The following is an 18,042-nucleotide window of genomic DNA, read 5'->3' on the forward strand; positions in this document are numbered from 1 at the left end:
CATTCGTGTTCACTAGCTATGTTCAGTATTACAGCACAACCTTATTTACCTGAATACAGTCTGTGTCAAGGGGTGAGTGTCACTGGTTTTAATAAAAGGATATCTATTTTCAAATCATACAATATTTAAAACGTCAAGGTTGAGCTTCATTTCAAGCGTCTCCTTACTTGTTTTATTATCCCTAAGAAGTAGCATCTTGTGCGTTGTACACACCTTGTATAAACCAAGCATGCATTGTTTTCTTTGGATTGATTATACTGTTTTTTTTGTACTCAGGTTAGATGTACTTTATTTTATATTATAGCATATATATAATACATGAATACTGTGTGTGTATATATATATATATCTTAGATAGAAAGATACATATACATATATGTGTGTTTCTCCTTCAGTAATATCTACTGTACATTGATATACTCTTGAACCATTTTAACCCTAAGTTTTACAATCCCAATTTCTTTATCATACATTGTATTCAGATTGTTGAAGGTGGTTTCTTACTCGTCCAGTTTCTTATTTGGGGCTGAAGTTGGTATCTAATTCAGGAGTTTCTTATTCAACAATTTCTTTTTTTCACCGATTTAACATCAAAAATAAAAATTACAATAATAAAATACAATGCAGTGAGGTACCCTGATGTGAATACACTTAAAAGCATCTGCAAAATTTATAAAACTGGCACAAAAATGGGCATCAAACTGGGCATTATTTAAAGGGTTAAATTACTTTGGGCCACTGATCTCACACTGTAGATCCATATATCACAATGCCCTACATCTAATTCAGTTCACTCCAGCCTAGCCAAAAGAGTTCTGGGCATGAGGACTGGCATCAAAGTGGGCAAACAGTTGATTTTGATTATTTTAATAAATTGCTGGTGTTTTTCAGGGGTTAAATGACTTTGGGTTACTGATCTCACACCGCCAATGCACAGGTATTGAAGCTCTGCATCAAATTCAGGGCACTTCAGCTTGGCACAAATGTGTTCTTGGCATCAGAATGAGCACCAATTTTCACATATTTGAATAAGTAACTGGTGTTTTTCAGAGTTTAAATGACTTTGGGTCACTAATTTCGCACCAATATTACATACATAGAGACTGCCTGCATAAAACTCAGGTCACTCCAGCCTGGCCCAAATGGGTTCTGGGAAAGAAAACTGTCATCAAAAAGGCCAAATAGACAATTTTCATAGATTTGAATAAGTAACTGGTGATTTTCATTGGTTAAATTACTTTAGGCCACTAATCTCACACCAGCAATACACAGATAATAATTCTCTGCATCAATTTCAAATCATTCCAGCCTGTCCCAAATGGGTTCTGGGTATGAGAACTGGCATCAAAGTGGTTAAATAGCCAATTTTCACAGATGTGAATAAGTAACTTGTGCTTTTCAGGGGTTAAATGACTTTGGGCCACTGATCTTACACCACTATCACATACAGTTAAGCCAGGCTAGAGTGACCGGAATTTGATACGGGCCATCACTATATGTGTATTGCTGGTGTGAGATCAGTAGCCCAAAGTCATTTAACCCCTGAAAGCACAAGTTACTTATTCAAATCTGTGAAAATTTGCTATCTGCTTACTTTGATGCCAGTTCTCATACCCAAAACACATTTGGGCCAGGCTGGAATGACCTGAATTTGATGAGAGCCATCACTATCTGTATGTTGGTGATGTGAGATCAGTGGCCTAAAGTCATTTAACCCCTTAAAAACACCAGTAACTTATTCTAGTCTGTGAAAATTAGCTTTTTACCCACTTTAATGCCAGTTTTGATGCTCAAAATACATTTGGGCCAAGCTGGAGTGACCCAAATTTGATGCGGGCCATTACTATCTATGTATTGCTGGTGTGAGATCAGTGGCCCAAAGTCATTTAACCCCTTAAAACACCAGTAATTTATTATAGTCTGTGAAAATTGACTGTTTGCCCACTTTGATGCCAGTTCTCATGCCCAGAACACATTTGGGCCAGGCTGGAGGGACTTGAATCTGATGTGGGCCATCACTATCTGTGTATTGGTGGTGTGAGAGTGTGAGATCAGTGGCCCAAGGTCACTTAACCCGTTCAATTACGCCTTTCAGTGCCCACTTCGATGCCCTTTTTTCTGCCAGTTTGATAGCTGCTTTTAAGGGTATTCATATCAGGGCACCTTGCTGCATTGTATTTTTTTATTTTTGTTGTCAAACATGTAAAAACAGAAAAAAAGCAATTGCTGAGTAAGAAACTGCAGAATAAGATACCAATTTCAGCATCGTCATTACAGGTATATTGGAGTTGGAAAACATACAGATAGAGAGAGGTAATTTCCATATTTCACACCTTATTTGTTTGATTTTTGGATTGTTGGAAAGACTTTCAAACAGTGCTGTGTGTTTGATATGCATAATGGGACTGTATGTTTACCAGACATCATACCTTGGACCTGTATGGCATCTGAAAAGTGAGACTCAGTAAGGAGTTGTTGCGGACACAGCTGCTGAATGCTTATTGTTATATCAAGAAAGAAGGCTTCTCATTTTGTTTTGTACTGGGACAATCACTCAGCATTCCTGTAAAATTACCTGGGGCGAGAGCAGCAACATTGCCCTGTTCTGTCTGGTTTCTTTTGGATGTATTATAAAGTAAGGCAAGTGTATTGACATGTTAGGTAAGAAGAAGCAAACTTCCATCACCCCCATATAAATTAAATTTATACAGCATGACTATATAATACAATAGCTTTGTGATGGAAAGAAATAAGATGACAAAGTCACGCAGTGCTGCAACAACAGCAGCATATCAGGCTATACAATACATTACTTCTGAATAGAGATGTGGTGATTGATTCAATGTGAATCAAATTTGTGTTAAATTTTTAGGAATTCGCTAAAGCTTGCAAATTCAAACAATTTGAGATTTTCTCCTGAAATGGTCACTGACATTTTAGATATTGCAGATGATTGTGTGGCACCCCTGAGGGTCCAGTCGCCACAGAGGCACTGCACCTCACCCAGAGGTGTGTATCCCACAACCAGGTAAGGTGGAGACACCTGACCAGACTCCAACACCCACACCCCACACACACCAGTAGTGTAGCAGAGCACCCTTTATGGCCCCGGCTTGGAACACGAAGAGTGCTGGGAGGTGGGCAGAGCATAGTTTGAGAGTGGGAGAAAGATAGGAAGTTAGTTCCAGATCCCTCTGAGGGAGGAAAGGAGAAGGACGTGTCTGCAGCAGCTCTACAGATTAGAGGCTGCTGGACAGATTGTATTATAAGGAAATCTCCCTAAAGGAAAAGAAGGTTCTTCTGGGACGCGGTTGGAGCATACTCCCCGTGGGTCCCTTCTCCATGCTGACTACAGGTCAGGTGGAGGGAGAAACTGGTCGCAAAGGGTCACGGCCCCTAGTCTAGTTAGCGCACTTCAGGGCGCTACTAGCATGCCGATAGTTTTGGTTACTTTATGGACCATCGCCCCTACCATGGTTAGTCCGACTGGAAAGGCAGCTATATAGGATCACAGAAATGGAAGGGTACGCATTGTCTGACAGGATTTGCAGCTGCTGGCCCAGAACAATAACTGTGAAGTGCTGGAAGGAAGAAGTAAAAGCAGCATACTGTGTGGAGACGGCCAAGAAAGGTACATACTGACAAGGAAAGCTGGAAGGGTGTACTTCATCTTTTCTGGAAGTTGTCTGCACCCCTCACCTGGAGAACGCAGCATTGAAGCCGGCATCTATGCACACCAGAACTGTGAGTAAAGCCCATTGGAACTACATGCAATTGTCTCATCTACCTTCTTTCTGCACCTCTCACCCAGCACTGCTACATCCCCCACTTCACAATACCTCACCAGCTACAAACTCATCTCAACTGCCCTGGGACAATAGCTCTGCCTGTGGGGAGCTTCACCAACTCTGATGCATCATAATATCTGTCCCAGAGAAGCAACACTGCAGCACTGGTCACTCTGACCAGAAACCACAGGTGGCATCACAAATCATGCAGCTGCGTCGACACAAACTAAATCTCCGAGCACGCCAAAATACTCGTAAGACACCCAGGCATGCTCGGGAAAACCCGAGCAACGAGTATACTCGCCCATCACTACTGTGCGGGCTTACTTAAAATAATTTGCAGTAATCATAATAGATGGAATGGCACAGCCAACCAGGAGGGACTATTATAGCCTGTATAAATGGAATCAGGGAATGCAGCAGATATTTTGAGGTGAATCTGGATATTGAGAAGACATCGTAGCTTAGCCCAAGAGAAGGGGACAAAATCCATACCATACTGAACAAATTGTACAGATAATGTTTGTCACAGCCTAGCAGTGTAGAAGATTAGTGTGTGAGGAAAAATGGATAATACAATAATTATTGACAGGGATTGAGATTGTAGAGCTGGTAGCTAGAGTTGAGCGACTTTGGTCGGATCGGGTTACATGAAACAAAATTTGATGAAACTGGTCCGACTAGGGAAAAAAAAAAGTTGTAGTTTCTTCCGAAACCCGACCCCAATGCAAGTTAATGGGGAATAAAAGTCGGCATTGAGTGGATGAATGTCGGGTTTCAGACGAAACCCCGACTTTTTTTGCCCTAGTTGGACCAGTTTCATCCGACTCAAATTTTGTTTCATGAAACTCGATCCGACCAAAGTCGCTCAACTCTACTGGTAGCTGCTGCTTATTTGATCAGATTGGTTATAGCACTTTTACACTTAAATTAAACATTATTTTTGCATTCGTGCAGAAGCAAGCCACCAAATTTTTTTTCCCTATGAGCCTGACTCAAAAAAGCAACATGTCAGAAACAGTGCTAATTTTTTCACAACCATTTTGTAATTGAAATTTGACATACATACCATACTAATAATACAGCCTGTTGCTCATGTTGTCTTTTAGTCATGTACTTGAAATTTCTTGGTGATTTTTTTTGAGAAGAAAGAAATAGTTTTAAAAATCCAAAAGATGAATAAAGAAAATTAAACTGTCTGCACGTCACAATCTTCTGATTTTTCACACTCGTTTTATTAGTTAAATCTGACATACTGTATGTACACTCCACAACACCAATACTACAGCATACAATTACAATACTGTGGTCAGCATGGGAGCAGGTGATGCTGCAACAGCTTTTTGTGGAGTAGACCCAACAGCGCTTGAAATCTCTACTTGTGGTATGCACGATCACTGCAACCAGGGCAGTTAGTGAAACCTCTACAGTTGGTCACTAAGTCTTATACCAATATCAGGTGGTGCTTATCCACCTCCTCCAGATCCAGACAGGAGAGGCGGTCAGGCAGGACGGCAGGTAAGTAACAAACGGGGAATCCCGAGGTATAGAAGAAGCAGGCACAATGCGAGTTAGCTTGGCAGCAGGTGAAGATCCAGATACACAAGCACAGGTATAATGTGCTGAGTCCCTTTTGTACACAGCAGGCAGGAAACAGGAAGAGTCAAACAGGAACAAGATGGCCCCTTGTGAAGCTACTTACTCCATCTTTGATAAGGGCAAAAGTAAGGGCAAAGTCAAACAGGAACAAGATGGCCCCTTGTGAAGCTACTTACTCCATCTTTGATAAGGGCAAAAGTAAGGGCAAAGTCAAACAGGAACAAGATGGCCCCTTATGAAGCTACTTACTCCATCTTTGATAAGGGCAAAGTCAAACAGAACAGGAACATGGCTCAGAGCCTCACACCTCAGTTGTATGCTTAAGCATTCATAAGCTGTTTTCATGCATATTAGAATAGGTGACAAAAAACCTTCAGTGGACAAATTGCTTCTATGCATCAAGCAACAAATGTCATGCTGAGTGGCTCACTGTAGAGGTGTATCTAGGTTTTCCAGTATCTATGTTTTCAGCCAAGAATTCAGTTTGTCGCTACCACCATTATGGGATTTAAGTAGTCATCATGCAATCGCTCATTCATATGCGATTTGCTTACTTACAATAATATGCCAACGAGCTTCTCTTTATATTTCTCTCAATGTTCAGTGAAAAACTGAGAGAAGCAAGAAGAAAAGCTAGTTGTCATGTGACCCTAAGTATGAAAATCACATATGAGTGAGGTTGCCATGTGATGATGGCTGGAACCAGTAAGCAAAGCTAAATCTTGACAATGAGTATATTACACGTTGTTAGGATTGGCATTCTACAACACTTAATTTTATAAATGAAGGGTTTGTCCAGGTTTGTGATAAAAGTCTGCAGTCACTCAAGGTGTCTGCAGGCTTCTAAATTCTCATAGCATGTGCACTGCACAATTTTAGGATTCTCCCATGACGGCGGCAAGAGTCGACGGTCATGTGACCGTAAGTATGCGATTTGCAAACTTCCGTCCACATTCCAACTAGATGTGTATGGCCTTGCACATTTCGGTATGTGACCGCACATATGTAAATCACATACTTGCAGTTTCTTGACCTCCCATTCTCACCGTCGGCATGAGAAAATTTCGACACCCTACAGTGCAGGCCAGGGCCGCCATCAGGGCATGACAGCCCTTACAGGTGTATGGGGCCCCGGTGATTAGGGGGGCCCGCCTGGGCCCAGCGGCGCCCAAGCACGCTCGGGTCCCGACCGGGCCCCCCCTCAGTCCTGCTCTGCTGCCCTGACACATCCATGTTAGACTGGTCTGGTCTGGATATCGGCGCAGCACCTGCAGGGCCCCTCCTCCCTCCCCAGTGCTGCAGTGCACCATGGTCCAACGCCGCCCCCTCACGTGATGTCACACGCTGGCCTCTGCTCTCCACTTCCTCATTCCAGGGCAGCTGAGCAGGAAGAAGAGAGCGGTGTGCACGTCCGTGCCACGTGGCGTCAGCATGGGACTGGAAGCGGCTGCGCCGGTGGCAGAAGATGTCGGTGCGATGGATGGTGAGTGAGCAGGACAGGTAAGGTAATAAGTATCTTTTTACGTCTCTGTCAGGGCCCGACTGATCATGGGGAGTCTGGGGGGAGCCAGGGGCTGAGGGGCGCCTGAGGCTCGGCTGAACATGGGGGGTGGGGGACCCAGGAGCCAGGGGCCCGGCTTTTGATCATGGGGGAGCCAGGGTCCCGGCGGCTGATCATGGGGGAGCCAGGGGCCTGGCGGCTGTTCATGGGGGAGCCAGGGGTCCAGCTTTTGTTCATGGGGGAGCCAGGGGCCTGGTGGCTGATCATGGGGGAGCCAGGGGCCCGGTGGCTGATCATGGGGGAGCCAGGGGACCGGCTTTTCATCATGAGGGAGCCAGGGGCCCGGCGGCTGTTCATGAGGGAGCCAGGGGCCCGGCGGCTGTTCATGAGGGAGCCAGGGGCCCGGCGGCTGTTCATGAGGGAGCCAGGGGTCCGGCGGCTGTTCATGGGGGAGCCAGGGGCCCGACTTTTGTTCATGGGGGAGCCAGGGGCCCGGCGGCTGATCATGGGGGAGCCAGGGGCCTGGCGGCTGTTCATGGGGGAGCCAGGGGTCCAGCTTTTGTTCATGGGGGAGCCAGGGGCCCGGTGGCTGATCATGGGGGAGCCAGGGGTCCGGCTTTTCATCATGAGGGAGCCAGGGGCCCAGCGGCTGTTCATGAGGGAGCCAGGGGCCCGGCGGCTGTTCATGAGGGAGCCAGGGGCCCGGCGGCTGTTCATGGGGGAGCCAGGGGCCCGGCTTTTGTTCATGGGGGAGCCAGGGGCCCGGCGGCTGTTCATGGGGGAGCCAGGGGCCTGGCGGCTGTTCATGGGGGAGCCAGGGGCCTGGCAGCTGTTCATGGGGGAGCCAGGGGTCCAGCTTTTGTTCATGGGGGAGCCAGGGGCCTGGCTTTTGTTCATGGGGGAGCCAGGGGCCCGGTGGCTGATCATGGGGGAGCCAGGGGCCCGGTGGCTGATCATGGGGGAGCCAGGGGCCCGGTGGCTGATCATGGGGGAGCCAGGGGTCCGGCTTTTCATCATGGGGGAGCCAGGGGCCCGGCGGCTGATCATGGGGGAGCCAGGGGTCCGGCTTTTCATCATGAGGGAGCCAGGGGCCCAGCGGCTGTTCATGAGGGAGCCAGGGGCCCGGCTTTTGTTCATGGGGGAGCCAGGGGCCCGGTGGCTGATCATGGGGGAGCCAGGGGCCCGGTGGCTGATCATGGGGGAGCCAGGGGTCTGGCTTTTGATCATGTGGGAGCCAGGGGCCCGGCGGCTGTTCATGAGGGAGCCAGGGGCCCGGCGGCTGTTCATGAGATAGGCAGGGGCCCGGCGGCTGTTCATGGGGGAGTCAGGGGCCCGGCGGCTGTTCATGGGGGAGTCAGGGGCCCGGCGGCTGTTCATGAGGGAGTCAGGGGCCCGGCTTTTGTTCATGGGGGAGCCAGGGGCCCGGCGGCTGTTCATGGGGGAGCCAGGGGCCTGGCGGCTGTTCATGGGGGAGCCAGGGGCCTGGCGGCTGTTCATGGGGGAGCCAGGGGCCTGGCGGCTGTTCATGGGGGAGCCAGGGGTCCAGCTTTTGTTCATGGGGGAGCCAGGGGCCTGGCTTTTGTTCATGGGGGAGCCAGGGGCCCGGTGGCTGATCATGGGGGAGCCAGGGGCCCGGTGGCTGATCATGGGGGAGCCAGGGGTCCGGCTTTTCATCATGGGGGAGCCAGGGGCCCGGCGGCTGATCATGTGGGAGCCAGGGGTCCGGCTTTTCATCATGAGGGAGCCAGGGGCCCAGCGGCTGTTCATGAGGGAGCCAGGGGCCCGGCTTTTGTTCATGGGGGAGCCAGGGGCCCGGTGGCTGATCATGGGGGAGCCAGGGGTCTGGCTTTTGATCATGTGGGAGCCAGGGGCCCGGCGGCTGTTCATGAGGGAGCCAGGTGCCCGGCGGCTGTTCATGAGATAGGCAGGGGCCCGGCGGCTGTTCATGGGGGAGGCAGGGGCCCGGCTTTTGTTCATGGGGGAGCCAGGGGCCCGGTGGCTGATCATGGGGGAGCCAGGGGCCCGGTGGCTGATCATGGGGGAGCCAGGGGTCTGGCTTTTGATCATGAGGGAGCCAGGGGCCCGGCGGCTGTTCATGAGGGAGCCAGGGGCCCGGCGGCTGTTCATGAGATAGGCAGGGGCCCGGCGGCTGTTCATGGGGGAGCCGGGGGCCTGGTGGCTGATGATGGAGGTCTCGGGGACCTGGGGGCCTGGCTAGGGATGGGGGGAGCCAGGGGGCCCAGCTGATGATGGAGTGAGACGGGGCTGATGGGGTGAGCCAGGGCCAAGGGGGACAAATCTCCAGCGTCCATGATTAGTAGACACATTGACTGTCTCCACCTGCAGCTCAGTCCATAGTCCTATCCTTTTAGTCAGCATAGACTGTGCTGTGACCAGTACCAACATGTTGACTGTCTCCACCTACAGCTAAGCCCGTAGTCCTATCCTTTTAGTCAGCACAGACTGTGCAGACCAGTACCAGCATGTTGACTGTCTCCACCTGCAGCTCAGCCCATAGTCCTACATGGGGTATCAGCCTACTCAGGACAAATTGCAAAACTGTTAGGGTCCAAATTCTCATGTTACACTTGGGAAAATAAAACATTGGGGGGGGAAAGATCATTTTTGTGAAAAAAAAATTAGATTTTATATTTTTATGGCTCTACATTATAAACTGTGAAACACTTGGGGGTTCAAAGTGCTCACCACACTTCTAGATAAGTTCCTTAAGGGGTCTACTTTACCTTAGCATTTACTGACCGTGGGAACATACCCTAAAGAGTTTTTGAATTATGACTTTATAAAAGTTAGTAAACTAAATGGGGTGATCAGCCCTTTACTTTTGACTCCTAATTTATTTATTTTTGTTTTTTTACATAATTACTTACAGTTACGTTTTGAGGTGTATTTACGTTCTATAATTTATCGGTTTTTAATAATTACCAATAAAGATATTTTTTTGTAGTGTATAATCGGTGATTATATATGCAATAATATACACTTTCCATTTATTTGGTGGGCAGGCTGAGGCGACAGCGGTGGGCAGGCTGAGACGACCATTAGATTCTTCTTGACTGGGTGGTGGGTACAGCGGCAACACCGGCTGTGTGAGTAAATAACAAGTCCATGTATTTTTTTTGTCCACCATTTCAGCATGCGATTGTGTTTACCGTGTATATACATTGCTATTGGGGAGTCGAAGGGGGAGGGGGAAGGAATTATTGTATAATGATTCCTTCCCCCTCCCCCTCTGACTCACCAATAGCAATGTATATATAAGCTACTGGATGATCCTGACCTGCTCTAAAACCAAATGCCCAATGATAACATAAGGCAGAAGTGCTCAGGATAATCCAGTAGCTTAGACGTGAAAGGGTGGAGGGATTTTGGAAGGTTTGCGTGGTGGAGGAGGAGCTAGGGTGGAGGCGGAACTGGGGGTGGAGCCTGGGTGGAGTCTCAAGGGGGGCCCCATAAATTTTGCCAGTATGGGGCCCCGAAATTCCTAGTGGCAGCCCTGGTGCAGGCTGTGAGAATTCAGAAGTCTGCAGTCACAAAGAGTAAATCCAGACTTTAATCACAGTGTTGTGTAAGATGGCACAATACTTTATTAACATAGACATGTATCACGTAATCATATAAGTTATTGACTGTTACATGTGTACAGGATCAAAACCAATAACATCACCAGAACCATCATCAGTACAGAAATACATCAGTAGAGCCCCCGTCAGTACAGAATCACAGCATAATAACCCTAAACAGTACAGAATCACCATCAGTTAAGAAATACATCACCAGAATCACTAGCAGTATAGAAATAGATCACTAGAAACTCTATCAGTACATGAATGCATCACTATAACCCCCATCAGTACATGAATGCATCACTATAACCACCATCAGTACATGAATACATCACTGCAGACCATATAGGAACCACAGCATTGATGACATTTAGTCAGTGTCACAAAAAACATTTACATCTAGGTATCTTCTAGATGGCATTGTCTCTCATTGGAATCATTGTGTTTCTTTTCTTCATCTTGTCCAGATGCCATAATGACTTTTCACATCTACAGCTTGTCTCTGCAGACTTCCATCTTCTCCAGTCTTCTGCAGCAGATCCCCATGCAATGCCTTAAAAAATAGCAGTGTGATTATAATGCTGCTGAATAAATGTATCTGCCCTATGCTGAGCCCCTGAATAAATATAATTGCCTTTCACTGTGTTCCCTGCATAAAATATGACTTCCACACACTGTCCCCTTATGGTACATGCCCTCCACACTGCCCTATCCTTTCCATACTGGGCCTCCTCTTCACACTGTCCTCCCACACTATGTAGTGCTCCCTTATCAAATTCCCCCTCCTCTGCATACTGAAGCCCTGCTATGTGTAGCACAATTGATTGGAAGACTGCAGCTTCAAATCTCTTAAGGAGACTATTGAAGCAAGTAAGAAGTGTAAAAAAAAGTGTTTTTAAAAATATATATAAAAAATAAAAAAGATAAAAGTTCACATCACCCCCCTTTTTACCCATTCAAAATAAAACAATAAAAAATACACATATTTGGTATTGCAGCTTTCAGAAATGCCCGATCAAAATAAAAAAATAATTATTGCGGTTTGTAAATAGCATAATGAGAAAAAAAAAATCAAACATTGAAATAAAATGCAATAACAGGATATCAAAACATTGTATCTAATCGCACAAAAATTAAGCCCTTACCCAACCCTAGATCCTGAAAAATGTAGAGGCTATGGGTCTCGGAAAATGGTGCCATTTAAAAAAAAAAATCTTACCACTTAAATAGAAAATAAACTATACATGTTTGGTATCTACGAACTCGCAATGACCTGGAGAATCACAATGATATGATTTAACTGCACTTTAATTTTGTTTCCCATTTTCCAGTAGATTATATGGTAAAATCAATGGCGTTGTTTAGAAGTTCAACTCATCCTGCAAAACAAACAAGCCCTCAGACTCAAATGGCCATATTGATTTAAAAAATAAAAAAAGATATGGCTCTGGGAAGAAGACGAGCAAAAAAAAAACGAATAAAATGGAAAATGGCTTGGGGGTGAAATAGTTATCTGAATATTAGCTGATTTTGTGGTAATACAATGTCTGACCTCAGAAGGAAGCAGCTGGTTGTCCATACAGAATCACCAACATGGTATTACATTTATTCCTAGTGGCATTTGAATGCACTTTAGCTTTTTTCCCCTCCCTGCTGACTAAATCAGTGAGGTGTTACTGAGAGAATGTTAAGCTTCTGAATGCACCCTTGTATTAAGTTTTAAAGGTGACAGAAGGGCATGAAACAGGAGAAATGGGTTCACAAGGATAATAGTGCTAAACCAATAAAATGCATTGACCCATAAGTAAGCCAACATATCACAGCATCCGGCTGATCATGAATCTGTCATACCAGAAGAGACAACGGGAAGAAAATCTACGATTCTCTAATTAAGATTTAAAAACAGATGGCTCTTTGCAATCTGTTTCATCTTCACGCAGCAGGGAAGATCCTGATTGTTCAAAGGGTAAAACAAATGTAACTTGCATATAAAATCATGAAATTAAATTGTTCTTTCATATATTGCAGCTGCAATGTCTCTTGGTATAGAAAGTTCAGAGCAGCAGCTACATAAAATCCTCTGTTTTGAAAAATGTGCACTCCCTACTTTTATAGCTCCACAACTTTGGGCCCAGTTCAACACAGCTTTCACGCCAGCTTTGAAATGTCACAAAACTTAGGCGCAACTCAGAGTTGTGGCACAATTTTGCAACTTTCAATGTTTTCATGCCAGTTTCTCCCAGGCCCACCAAAAATGGTTCATGGTTCCTGAATGGAGTGAGAATTCTGAAGTGGCGCCATTCGTCAAATACTCCAGATATATGAAGAGGCATGCACCTCTTCATAAATCAGGATCATCTGACTCCAGCATTAACAATTCCAGTCTTGATGAATCGAACCCACACGAACTTTTAAAGTAACCAACAAATACAGAGTAAATATGTAGAAAAGGTCGCACTCAACAGGATAAAATACAGCTCCTTTATTGACACATAGTTACATGTCAGGTCAGAGTAGAGTGGCAAGAGTGTTCACAAGCTGACAACGACCGTTTCGCGCTGTTCTAGCGCTTCCACGGGACCCGTGGAAGCGCTAGAACAGCGCGAAATGGTCGTTGTCAGCTTGTGAACACTCTTGCCACTCTACTCTGACCTGACATGTAACTATGTGTCAATAAAGGAGCTGTATTTTATCCTGTTGAGTGCGACCTTTTCTACATATGGATTCAATGATTTGATTACTGCAAGGTCAAGCACCCAGGAGCATTGGATGACAGCTTGCTGCCAGACGCACACCATCAGCTGACATATGGTATTAGCGGTGCCATCCGCGGTTTCTATTTTCTGACTCATTGTGTTGGAAATACAGAGTAAACCCTAATAAATAAGCAGAATTAGCCAACATGCACACAGCCATATGACTACTTTGGGCTTCTATTCTAGTGCTTGAAGCCTAAGGCTATGTGCACACTGTGCGGATTCTGCTGCGGATCCACAGCGTTTTTGGCCCTGCTGGTCAGCAGCAATTTCTGCTGCGTTGTACAGTACCATTGTTTCCAATGGTGAAACCAAAAACGCTGTTTTTTTTGCAGGATGCAGCTGGGCTCCTTTTGATGGCTTTTTTTTCTGTGTGGTGCATATATAGTGCTGTACAGCCCGCTTTCAATTTTAGGCGTCTTTAAATAGGCTGTCATTCAGACACTATGCATTGCACTTTCCTGTGTGATTTATGCAAGCTCCATCTGTGTGCTTTTTTCCACTAGGCAGCTAACACCTTCATCATCACTGCTATAGTGATAGGGTGGCTGCACTCATCAGTGGTGGGCACCTGCACTGCTCCAGCCTTTATCTCTGGGAGCCCCCTGCATCCTGGTAGTGCATTAGTCATTAGACTAGGTTTGGTGAGGCTATTTTCTGTGATGTGTTTATGACAAACGAGCACCGCTGATATTGGCAATGTATGTTCTGGAGGCACCACACATCTCCGAAGCGCCGACCTGGGGAACGAGTTGTGTATGTGTATGTTTGGGGGTAACACGAGCTGGTAAGACTCCGCAACACACTTCCACAGGATGCTTTTTGGTGGCCACCCATACATGCTCGTTCACATACAGGTCCAGACCTGAACATTTATTGCCACACATTCGTTTGTCACAATTCGATGAACTCTTATTGGAACTGACAACAGAGGCGTCCCCCTGTGTCACCACACTCAGACCCCCGCAATTCACCCTGGGGAACACCACCCTCCAACCCCTTCCACCACGAGGTCTGCGCCTCCCAGGGTTGGCTAACAGCGAGGGTTGAGACTTGCCCCTACCCTCCTGCAGCACATCTACTGCTCTCACTGGAGAGGAAGGGGTCGGTTGTAGAGAGATGGCAAAGACAGTAGCCCCTAGGCAGCTGTCCTCACACGACTGCCCCAAGCTGACTACTTCCCTTGCCCGCCAATCTATTACCGGGTTGTGTTTTTCCAGCCAAGTGAGGCCTAAAACGATAGGTACTGGCATTCCCTCCAAGACGTAGCTTGACAAGGACTCCTCATGATGTCCTATACGCAGATGGATATTTTCTACGACTTGGGTCAGGCTCCCCTGGCTCAGTGGAACAGAGTTAATGGCCTGGACGCTTATGGGTTGAGCCAGCGTCTTACACCTCAGGCCATGAGTCTGGACAAAGTGAGCATCCACCAGACTGACTCCTGCTCCGCTGTCCACAAGCACCGGTATCACCTCCGGTACCCCGCCAGCCAACACCTCCGCTGACATAGTACCTTGGGCGGGCAAAATGGAGGAAATATACACTCCCTGGTCGTCTCCCTCCAAACGACCAGGGGAATGCAGCTTCTGAGATGACACAGATAATTTGGCGCACATTGGGCAAGCCTTAAGGACATGACCAGTCTGCCCACAGGAAAAACATGCCTCCACCACTCCCTGAACGTAGGCAGGCCAGAACACAAACTAGCTCCTCCTACTTGCATAGGTTCATCTGGAGACTTGGCATGCGCTGGGCAGGCTCTCATGAAATGGCCCGGCTTCCCACAGGAAAAGCATACCCCCCATCACGGTGAACCGCAGACAACCCCTTTTTAGTACCAACAACACCAGGCTGCCTGGGTTCCTCCATCCACACTGGTGGGTTCTCCTCCCTAGCGAGGACTACAGGGGGCACATTTTGTGTATGTCTCTCCCTAAGGTGTCTATCCACCTGGATGGCAAAGGAAATGGCCGCCTCCAGCGACCTGGGGGCGGCGTACTGCGCCAGAGTATCCTGCAACTTTGGAGACAGACCCTGCAAAAATTGACTCCTAAGTGCATGGTCATTCCACTGAGTGTCAGTGGCCCACTTCCTAAACTCTGAGCAGTACTCCTCAGCAACCCGGGCTCCCTGTTTACACCTACGGAGTCGGGATTCCGCCAGGGAGACGCCATCAGGATCCCCATACACTAGCGCCAAAGCCGCAAAAAACTCGTCCACGGACTCTAATGATGGTGAATCGTCCGGCAGGGAGAAGGCCCAGGATTAGGGATCCCCTTTAAGAGGGACATAATGATTCCCACCCGTTGCTCTTCAGTTCCTGATGAACGAGGGTGCAGCCTGAAATATAATTTAAAGGCTTGCTGAAATACCTAGAATTAATCTCTCCCTCCAGGAAACCTGTCAGGGAGGGATATCTTGGGTTCTGGCTGAGCCTGTTCCTGAACCAAGCCCCCAAAGCCCACCAACATCTGCAGCTGCTGCACCAACTCACCGCGCAGCCCCCTAATCTGCAGCATTTGGGCAAAGGTCTTCATTGGGTCCATGGCTCAGCAGAACAAAATGTATGGTTGGTGATAATGTGATGGTTACGTGTGACTGGACACACCGCCTCCAGCCGGGCGAATTTCTTTGACACACGTGACCCTGGATACACTGCCTCCAGTAGGGTGAATTTAAATAATATAACGTGCAGCTGGATACACCGCCTCCAGCAGGCGAATTTCAGAATTACACGTGTAACTGAATACACCGCCTCCAGCAGGGCGAATTTAAATAATAAAGGGAAACACCAGGGAAACCGATACAATGGTGGGCCCTGCGATAGGGAACGGGGACGTGGAGACCTCCTGCACTGCCCTGAGTCAGTGTCTTTACACTCTTGACAGTCCCTATACAGGCTCCGCACCTGTCGCCGAGCAGGATACCTTTAAACCCTAGCTCATCCTGCACCTATCCCTAACTAGTGAGCTGGGCGGTGCAGAGACTAACTTAGTAATGTCAGCTGCTCCCCTGCTGTGTGTCCGGCAATATCTCCTGCTCCCTCCACATTCAAACTACATCACATTTTACACTTGCTCCAAGTAGGCCTCAGCCTACACCATGATTGATCTTGGGTTCCAACACCGCCAGTTGTTGCTCAGAAGTGCCGTCTGCACAGAAAAAAACACTAGCTCCTGTGTCAGTGGGGTTCAGTAACGTCAGCTGCTCCTCTGCTGTGTGCCGGCAATATCTCCTGCTCCCTCCACATTCAAAGTACTTTACATTTTATACTTGCTCCAAGTAGGCCTCAGCCTACACCATGATTGATCCTGGGCTCCAACACCACCAGTTGTTGCCCAGAAGTGCCGTCTGCACAGAAAAAAACACTAGCTCCTGTGTCAGTGGGGTTCAGTAATGTCAGCTGCTCCCGTGCTGTGTGTCCGGCAATATCTCCTGCTCCCTCCACATTCAAACTACATCACATTTTACACTTGCTCCAAATAGGCCTCAGCCTATGCCATGATTGATCCTGGGCCCCATATGCTGCTCCATAGATTATGCCCCCATATGCTTCCCCATAAGATGATCCATAGATTATGCCCCAATATGCTTCCCCATAAGATGCTCCATAGATTATGCCCCATATGCTGGCCCATAAGATGCTCCATAGATTATGCCCCCATTTGCTGCTCCATAAGATGCTCAATAGATTATGCCCCCATATGCTGCCCCCATAAGATGCTCCATAGATTATGCCCCCATATGCAGCTCCATAGATTATACCCCCATATGCTGCCACATAAGATGCTCCATAGATTATGCCCCCATATGCTGCCCCATAAGATGCTCCATAGAATATGCCCCCATATTCTGCTCCATAGATTATGCCTCCATATGCTGCCCCCATAAGATGCTCCATATATTATGCCCCCATATGCTGCCCCATTAAATGTTCCATAGATTATACTCCCATATGCTGCTCCATAGATTAAACCCCATATGCTGCTGCTGCAAATAAAAAAATGACATAATCACCTCTCTGTCACTGGGGGACAGGTGCCGGTGTCACCGCTGGCTCAGAACCCGGCTTTTGAGATATTCACCATGCACTAACCATGTCATTGCACCCTCTGCTGCCTGAACGTCACTAGCAGAGGACACGTCAGACAGCGGCAAGCAGCGTTGGACTGGGGAAAGGTGATACTGCATATACTTACCCCCTCCCAGTGCGGTCTCTGCAGCCCCATTCTCCCACGGTCTCCCTTCCTTCCTTCAGCGGTCACGTGATACCGCTCATTAAAGTAATAAATATGCACATATTCATGACTTTAATGAGCGGTGCCACGTGACCGCTGAAGGAAGGAGCCTGAGACCATGAGACAAGCAGGAGGGCTGCAGAGATGCACCGGGGGGGGTCAGTATGATCTAGCACCCCCGCTCACCCTCCCCCACCAACACCCTGGCATATATGACTCACGTATAAGCCGAGAGGGGGACTTTCAGCCCCAAAAAATGGGCTTAAAATCTTGGCTTATACGCAAGTATGTATGGTGTATATATGTTAGGGACGACGGAATGCACTAAATAATAAATAATAATAAGTGCGTTCGCAGCCCGCAGTCCACCGTGCTGAAGGTGTTACACTGCTGCTATGTAATGGCAGACGCACTATGTAGTGGTATAACGCACGCGGGCTGAACGTCACCCGGATTGCGCTGGGCGATCTCTGTTCCTTCACAGTGACTCCGAGGAGTTAAACACAAAGGCTGAGCCTGTTGACGTCACAGGACTCAGAGGAATGCACGCACGGTATATGGTCACAGGACTTG

Source organism: Dendrobates tinctorius, unplaced genomic scaffold (genome assembly GCF_039654945.1).
Source record: "Dendrobates tinctorius isolate UK_male_01 unplaced genomic scaffold, ASM3965494v1 ptg000011l, whole genome shotgun sequence".
Lineage (NCBI taxonomy): Eukaryota > Metazoa > Chordata > Amphibia > Anura > Dendrobatidae > Dendrobates > Dendrobates tinctorius.